The sequence below is a fragment of the Salvia miltiorrhiza genome, chromosome 1 (genome assembly GCF_028751815.1).
Source record: "Salvia miltiorrhiza cultivar Shanhuang (shh) chromosome 1, IMPLAD_Smil_shh, whole genome shotgun sequence".
NCBI classification, from domain to species: Eukaryota; Viridiplantae; Streptophyta; class Magnoliopsida; order Lamiales; family Lamiaceae; genus Salvia; species Salvia miltiorrhiza.
Genome location: NC_080387.1, coordinates 38,372,634 through 38,380,587, shown reverse-complemented (window position 1 = coordinate 38,380,587; position 7,954 = coordinate 38,372,634). Strand labels below are relative to the sequence as shown.

The following is a 7,954-nucleotide window of genomic DNA, read 5'->3' as shown; positions in this document are numbered from 1 at the left end:
ATGAAACAATAAATTTGCTTGAATTGAAGTAGTTAAATCAATCTCTGCTGAAAATAAAGGGAGAAAATGAAGTGGGTGTGCCATTACTGAAGAAGATAGGTCGGTATGACTGGAACCAAGTTTTAAGCTACTTATCCAGAAATCCTTACCTCCACTCCGTATGCCCCACTACAACCTTTAAAAGACCCTTTGATGAATTATACCAATTTGAACACTTGCTATGAATCTGTGATCAAGCCTATAGGTGAGCTAATGCAGCATAGTATGAGAGTATACACTTAGCCATACACTTGAGTGTGTGAGAGAAACTGCTATCTCTACATGTGATTTTTCTGCTCAATGGTTTGCGGTATGACATTACGGATGATGCATGCATGTTTGATCTGAACTGATAACTGTGCAGTTTCGTGTCTTGAGTCTTTATTTCTTTTCTTTCTTCTCTTTTCGTTGGTGTCTTTTGTGAATCCACCTGCATACTTGAGGGCAAGTATGGTTTAAGTGTGTAGGTGTGATGCGTCTTCGACTTTTGGGCCATTTGGCCCTATTTTTCTCTTTCTTTTGTTTTGTTTGAGTTGTCTAGGGGAGAAAACAGGTATTCTGGAGGAAGAAGGCTCAGTCAAAGGCATATGCACGAAATGTGGTCAGAATGGGCATTACCGGAACAAAACTATCCAAACTTCCAGAAGTGAAACTTACCAGGAAGAGAGCTCGGCGAAGTACCCCTCAGAACCATTCGAGGCGCGGGAATCTCCGAAGTGTACCACCTGGTGTGAGGCTAACTGAAGGAAGTAGTTGGTAAGGCCATAACAGCAGTCGCAGTCAGCAAGATGAGCTATATATGAACCAGGAAGAGAGCTCGACGAAGTACCCCTCAGAACCATTCGAGGCGCGGGAACGTTCGAAGTGTACCACCTGGTATAAGGCCAACCGAAGAAAGAAGCTAGTATGACCATTTCCGTCAACAGCAGTCAGCAGCTGGAGCTATATATGGAAAGACGTGTGGAGGAGATTGCCCGGAAGATTCTGGCGAATTCTAGCAATGGAAGGATCTGGAATAATGTGGAATCAACCCCAAATCCGCTGGAGATCCATTATCTATCAAATCAAATCAAGGATCAAGCTAAATATGGAAGGAAATAATCTGCCAGATTTGGTCTGCCGGCTAGGGTTTACCGAACTGCTATATAAACCTCAGCATGTGTGGCTGGCAGAGGGCAGTTTTGAGAGCAGTTTTAGAGGAGAGGGATCCACGAGTTTTTCATTACTTGCATAGTAGTTTTAGTATTCTTCTAGGCTTAGACTTTTGTTAGTTCACCAAGAAAACAATTTACTTTTAGTTCTTTTATATTTTTCGCACCAAACAATTTAGTTGCTTTTCGCATTTCAATTCCGTTGTGACGAACAAAGCCAAGGTTGTTGCCTTAGGTATTTTTATATCAAGTATTTCAAATTTCCTTTCATTCATGTGTTCATTCTATTTCGCATTTACGTTTTTCAATATGTGTGAGTAGTCCCCTTGGTGAGGTTTAAGGGGTGGAAATAATTGTTGTCAATATGTAAACATTCGTGAGGCATTTGTTCTTTCGGTTGAGTCTCGTGGTTCCGGAAGGATCTGTTCGATATCATGGGCAGTAGAGGCCTAACGGGAGACCCTCGTTCGGTAAAATGTTGTCCGTGTCAAGCAAAGGCCAGGGTATACCAGGGCGTGACAACCGGTATACCCAAGACCGAGTAGCTGAGCAGCGTCAACAAAAGGCGTTGTAGATCCGGAAGGTGGGGAAAGGATTGATGGGATACACTGTCCTTCCTCAGTCTTGGGCTTCTCTAGAGAATATCCATCAACTGTGACGAGGCATAAAGCCATGGTTATCAAACGAGGAAAGCAATCTCGGCGCCGTAGCATGTCTATGACTGGTCGGTCGACAAGGCCGGAAATAGTTGAGTCCAGGAGGCATGTGTCACTCTAGTGCGGAGTTGGGGACCCCGGGAGAGAAGGTTGGTGAGGGCCATACTTGGTGAGTAACGGGTATGACTACTATCTAAGGAGGAGTGAAGCACTGCCTTGTGTCCGGGGATTGTGTGACCTTCGGACCAAGTGACTACAATGGACTCAACCATCCTAAGTGTGAAGTATAGCCTCTTGAAACGCCCCAATGTCTTTGGGCCACGCCTTGAGTCTATATGGATCATGGACGGATCATCAGTATGCCTATGACCGAAATAAATATTGACAACAGTTATGACCTAACCGTAAACCTTACCCTTTGTTATATTTGATCTTTGTTTAAGTTTACTTGTGCAGATAAACAGGTTGAGACCGTGACAACTCAATTTGTGCACCCGAAGAGTAAAGTAGTTCCTCACTCTCCGTGGGATCGACCCTATACTTGCTGCTAATACTGTTATTTGGTTGCGAGCAATAGGAGCGTGTACTGTCCGTCTAGGGCATACACAAGTATTTTGACCGCACCGCACGACGGGTGCGCGTCAGTGGGGGTACTGGTGGGGGTGCCAGTGCATCGACTACTAGGCCCCTAGGTGGGCTGTCCTCATACTCGTCCCCATTCATGGGATACGGCGGAAAAGGGGCTGCTGCATTCGCCGGTTGATTCGGGGGATAATGGTGGTACTGTGGTGGAGGCATCTCCACTGGTGCTACATCAGGTAAGGGGGCAGTGAGTCCGTGACTTGCCCACCTGTTGAAGATCTGCGTGCTGAACAATGCAAAGTTCCCGAGAGGACGGGATGTGAACAGCTGCCGGGTTGAGGTATCATCCAACTGCTCTTCCGCCCAGTTTCTCCAGCTGGGGGGTAAATGTCGAATAAGCTGTTGGCCGGCCTCGTAGTCGGTGACATCGGCCGTCCTCGCGAACTGCCACGCGTGCACGAAACGTCCTAAAAATGCCCCAAAGGGCTCATCCGAATCCCATTGACACAGCCAAAACCGTCGGAGTCTGTCCTCCCAGTCCCGAGTGTGCCTCATCTGCTCGATCATGTCGCTAAGTGCGGGGAATCGTGGGGGTAGTCGGGGTGGCTCCATCTGAAAGTATTCAGTTCTATATCAGATACTATAAATAAAATGTAAAAGAAGCTTAAGCAATGCCTAAGGTCCATACTCTATATTCGGACGTCTCGTGTGATTCTCAAGTTTTGTAAAATCCTAATTCAGTGATCCTATTACTACCTCATAGATACTCCTAGCTTTCTATGTTATTACAACAATCTGTGGGGTTATAGGTTCGTAACTCTTTTGGAACATTCCTTATTGGTAGTGGCACTTGAGGCCACAACATGTAATCGTTCTCGTTAGGTCAAGGGAATTCGGGAAAACCCTCCTCGACAATCGTTTCCTGCTGATCCGTTAAGGGCTCGGTTTGTCCCAAAACGTCATTTGCTCGAGTCATGCGTATCCTTTTACAAGATAATGTTGTTGCAATGATTCTTTTCTTTTATAGGGCGCCTCGTTTTCATTTGAATAGATTTCAGAAATACTTTTGAAAATTTGCAAACATCTTGAATTTACTAAATGAAACATACCTTGAGGCGGTGGTGTGACGGAGAGCTGGGAGTGTTGGCGATGTATAGGAGTCTAGGGAAATAATTCTAGACTCAGTCTTAAAGAATTTGTGGTTATCAGAGATGTGAAAGAAAACCTAGGCTCTGATACCACTTGTGACAGCCCAGGCTTGGGAGGAAATAAAATACGATAAATAAAATGGCTTAATATAAAGATGGTTAATGATGACATAGAACGAGTTCATCATATGGAGAAAATCCCCAAGGATCTAAAGAGGTTTAGTTTCACAACCCTGATAGTTTAACATTCAACAGTGCAGCGGAATAGAAATAATGAGTCTGAGCTCAACAGAATTTGATTTAGAAGTTATTCAGGAATTCAACTAGATTAGCTAAGGAGTAGCTAGTCGTCAGGATAAGAAACACTCCCCAGCTCAGCACCGTGCGCACCAGCCGCCTAACCTGAAAAACATTTGAAAATATTTGGGCTGAATACTAATGTACTCAGTGGGCACAAGTTTTTGAAATATTTTATGAAATAAGAAGGCAGTTTATCCAATATCAAAATCATAACTCAGAAGGTTTAAAAACAGAAATCCACTTCTAAGCATGACAAAAATATTTTCTTGTCGAGGGCGCCCATGTACGTTCGATTGTTACTCACTTTCTCCCTACATTCACTGATCTCGGGACGCACCCAGTCAGATCCAAAATCTGTTATTGATCTCGGGACGCACCCGGTCGGAATCAATAACCTTAACTGTGCTCCGGATAACCTCCTGTCAAGCACCGTGCTCCGGATAACCTCCTGTCAAGCACCCACCCTTATAACGTTCTAAATATGTTAGTGCACGATGGTGATCAACCCATCGAGCCACTAACCCTGTGTACACAATCCTCATTTAGCGTGTTAGGCCAAATGAGAATCTCGATCGATATTTAAGTGAGCCTTAAACAATTACAGAACGCACATAAAAACATTTATATTGGATAAACAGATAATTTTCATGAAATATCAGAGCTTATATAACTCAAGATACATTGTATGTAAAATAAACCCACCTCGATGTGGAGATTCAGTGCTTGCTCTGCTTGAAGCTCTAATGCCCTTGGTTACTCGAACCTACAAGAAATCTATTCTTAAATAGGTCTCGAGGTGTCGTCCTAATTTTCTAAGTAAAGTGGGGATTGCTAACTATTGATACACTTGCCCGAATAAGAATTCAATAATATCTTTAAGTGAATCTATAGACTTTAATACATAATTAGTAACTTAATAAATATAATTAATACTAAATCTAAAAAAAATTATTAGTCAATTAAAGAAAATATAAAATCTTATTCATCAAAGAAAATTAATAATGCAGCCCAAGTATTATATTAAGAATGTAGAACCCATTAAAAATTAACAAAATCAGCCCATCAGCTCAATAAAAATCGGCCCATAGAGAAAAAGAAGAGCCCAAACAACTTAAGCCCAAAAATAATGAAGGCCCTAAAGAAAGTAAAAGGAAAAAAAAATAGGAAATTAAAACAAATGGTCTCTCTCTCCTCACTCCATCCACTCACGCCTCCCTCTCTCCCTCTCTCACACCCTTCGCCGTTTCTTTCTCAAGTTCTGCCGCCGCCGCCCGCTCCATCCCCGACGAGGATCGCCGGTTCTGAAGTCTCCCTCACTCACCACCGTCTCCTCCTCCGTCTCCTCCGCTCACCAGGCGGCCGAAGAGCGCCGCCGCCGCCTGCTCCATTTCTGCCGCGTCAGCGGCGCTCGGCCTTAGGCCGCGCCGCCCTGGCCTCGCCGTCAGCCATCAATGGCCAGCCACCTCGCGCCACTCACCCTCTTCTCCCTTGCGTCGTCTGCAGCGGACGGCCGAGGATGGTCGCCGCCGCCGCTGCTGTTTCCGCAGCGGGCAGCGCGCGCCGCCTCCGGCTGCGCCACCGCCATCCTCCAGTGCTCCCTCTCACGGCCCAGCCCCCTCCGTCGTCTCTCCCTCTGCATGTGGTGGTCAGCCACCTAGGCGACGTTTCCACCACAGCAGCGCTACCGCCCAGCCTGCTCTTCCTCCTTCCTCACGGCCGGTCGAGCAACCGGCGGCTTGGAAGCCGCCGTGCCGCCGCCGTCCTCACACCGGGCAGAAGACTCTCCTCCTCTCCTTTTTTCTCCGGCCATTACCAAAGGAAAACAGAAATTCCCTCCCCCCCCCATTTTTTTCGACAGTTCACAAACAGTCCAAGGAAGAAGAGAATTTGCTCTTAAAAGAAAGATATGATCTTTGAAGAAAATAAAATTTTTGGTGCAGATTCGATTTCAGTTTCCTTTCTCTTGTATTTCTCTCATTGGTTCAAGGCAATAAAGTGAGCAAGATCATGTCAAAGTTCTTGTTGTGGCCTAAGGATTTGAGTTCTAAGTCCAGAATTTTAATGGTAAGAAATGTAAAGTTTGTAGAATAGAGAATGAACGAACCTGATTTTGGATTTGTTTGGTGTGATTGTGTTTTGGTGGTTTTGCTGTAAAAAGATGAAGCAGTATATAATTTTAATGAATGAGACAAAAAGAAAGTTGGTGGTTTTGTAACAGAGAAGAATAAAGTATTACCTTGATCAAGATGTATGGTGAACTTGAGTTCCTGAAGTTGCAATAGAATAGTGAAAGTGAGAAGTGAATGGGGGAGATGGAGTTACTGCAGATTGATGAGCCAAAGAGTGGGAATGCTCTGGTAGGAATGTTACTAAAGAAAAGAGTGGAAAAAAAAAGTGTCAGGGAAGAGGAAGGGTTTTGGGCAGATTTGCAAGAAAGGATTTCTCGGTGAGTGTAAAGACGCTGCAGAGATCTGTTCTGTGTCAGATAGAAATCATTCTTTTTTTTCTCTCACGCTGAATTATCTAGTTTGGGCTTTAATAAAAAATAAAAAAAAAACATAAAACTTAAGCCTACAATTGTTTGGGCTTAAGGACATAAATAATTAAATCCTCTAACTATATACCATATATATACATATATATGGGCCTTGGACTCAAAATAATAATAATAGATAAGCTAGGTGATGGTAAATGATTAAATAAGATAAGGAATATTAGTAGTACTATTTCTCACATAAATCGGCAACGGATTTAAATCGATTGACAATGAAATAAAAATATTATGAGTATATCTATATCAATTTCCTTGATATGATATAATCGCTAAATAATGGGCGTGTATCAATAGTATACTAATTTTCTATATTTCCAATAAAAAGGTCGGGATATCACAGAATTTGGAAGAATTGGCTGAAATACAAGTTGTAGGTCGTCTCGATAGGAGTTCGTGAGCGCAAACGGATCATAAATCGGAGTTCGGACGAAGGAGAACGAGCCAAAACAAAATTTCTGCGCAAAGTGTCAGAGCTCGCGCGGTCGGCTCGCGCGGCCGCATGCCACGGCCGCGCGACGGAGTAGAATTTGCTGTAAGACCGCGCGGTCCAGGCGCGCGGCCGCGCGAGTCGCCGAGTTTTCGCCCAAAAGTCCGTTTTTCAGCCTTTTACGCGATTTTTGGATATTTTTGAGTCCTACTTGACCTAGGGCATATAAATACTCCACAAGAACTTATTTCTAAGGACCTTTTATCACCTTTTATCATCTTTTATCATCTTTTACATCTTTTGGAGAGCTTTGAGAAGACGGAGAACACCATTGAAGCAAGAACTGAAGACTCTCGAATTCTACTACGGTTTCATTGTTGAATGTTTATTTGTGTATTTGAGATATTGATTTTTAGTCATATGTCTATGTGTGGCTAGAATCCCTTTTTCCCAGGGTTTAGGGAGTAGACATGATTTGATTTTCTGACTGTTTGATTCAATTAATTGGATTGTTATTCCTTTCTATGTTCTTGTTTTAATTGTTTGCTTTATTGATTGGCCACCAATTTAGCATAATCATAGGTTTTAATTTGAGATCGGGAGATGATAATTATTTCCTGAACTAAGAACATAGAACACATTTATTTTAATTCTAAAGGGAATTGATAACTGTGAGGGCGTTAATCCTAGGAACCTTTAGGAGTTACATGTTAGAAGTGCGATCCAAGGATGGTAGCCTTGCATGTAATCAACGGTTTGTATGCCACGGGAGTGGGTATGGACTAGCTTAGAGATTGCCTTAGGAGTCGTCTTATTAATTGAATTGAACATGTTAGTTAGGAGAATCTGTTGAAACCTTTACCTTGGGAATTCTTCTCTTATCAGTTTCTCCGTATTTTCATAGCTTGATTTATTTTCTTTCCTGTTATTTATTTATTTATTTTTAAAAACAATACTCTCAATTTCGTTTGTCCAGATAGAAGAATAATAATCTAGGATAGGAATTGGTTAAATCAGTCTCTGTGGAATACGACATTGCTTGCTACTGTACACAATTGCACCTGTACACTTGCGGCGTGTTAAAATAAAATAGCGAA

General features: G+C 42.9%; 1 long non-coding RNA gene across 1 annotated transcript; it reads right to left on the bottom strand.

The window, feature by feature from the left end:
• Window positions 1-3,705: 3,705 nt before the first annotated feature.
• LOC131014293 (uncharacterized) lies at window positions 3,706-6,234 on the bottom strand. The gene is made up of 3 exons (XR_009098165.1): window positions 6,113-6,234; window positions 5,981-6,024; window positions 3,706-4,639 (listed from the first exon to the last, which is right to left on the bottom strand). It is a non-coding gene; the product is annotated as an uncharacterized LOC131014293 (long non-coding RNA).
• Window positions 6,235-7,954: the final 1,720 nt, after the last annotated feature.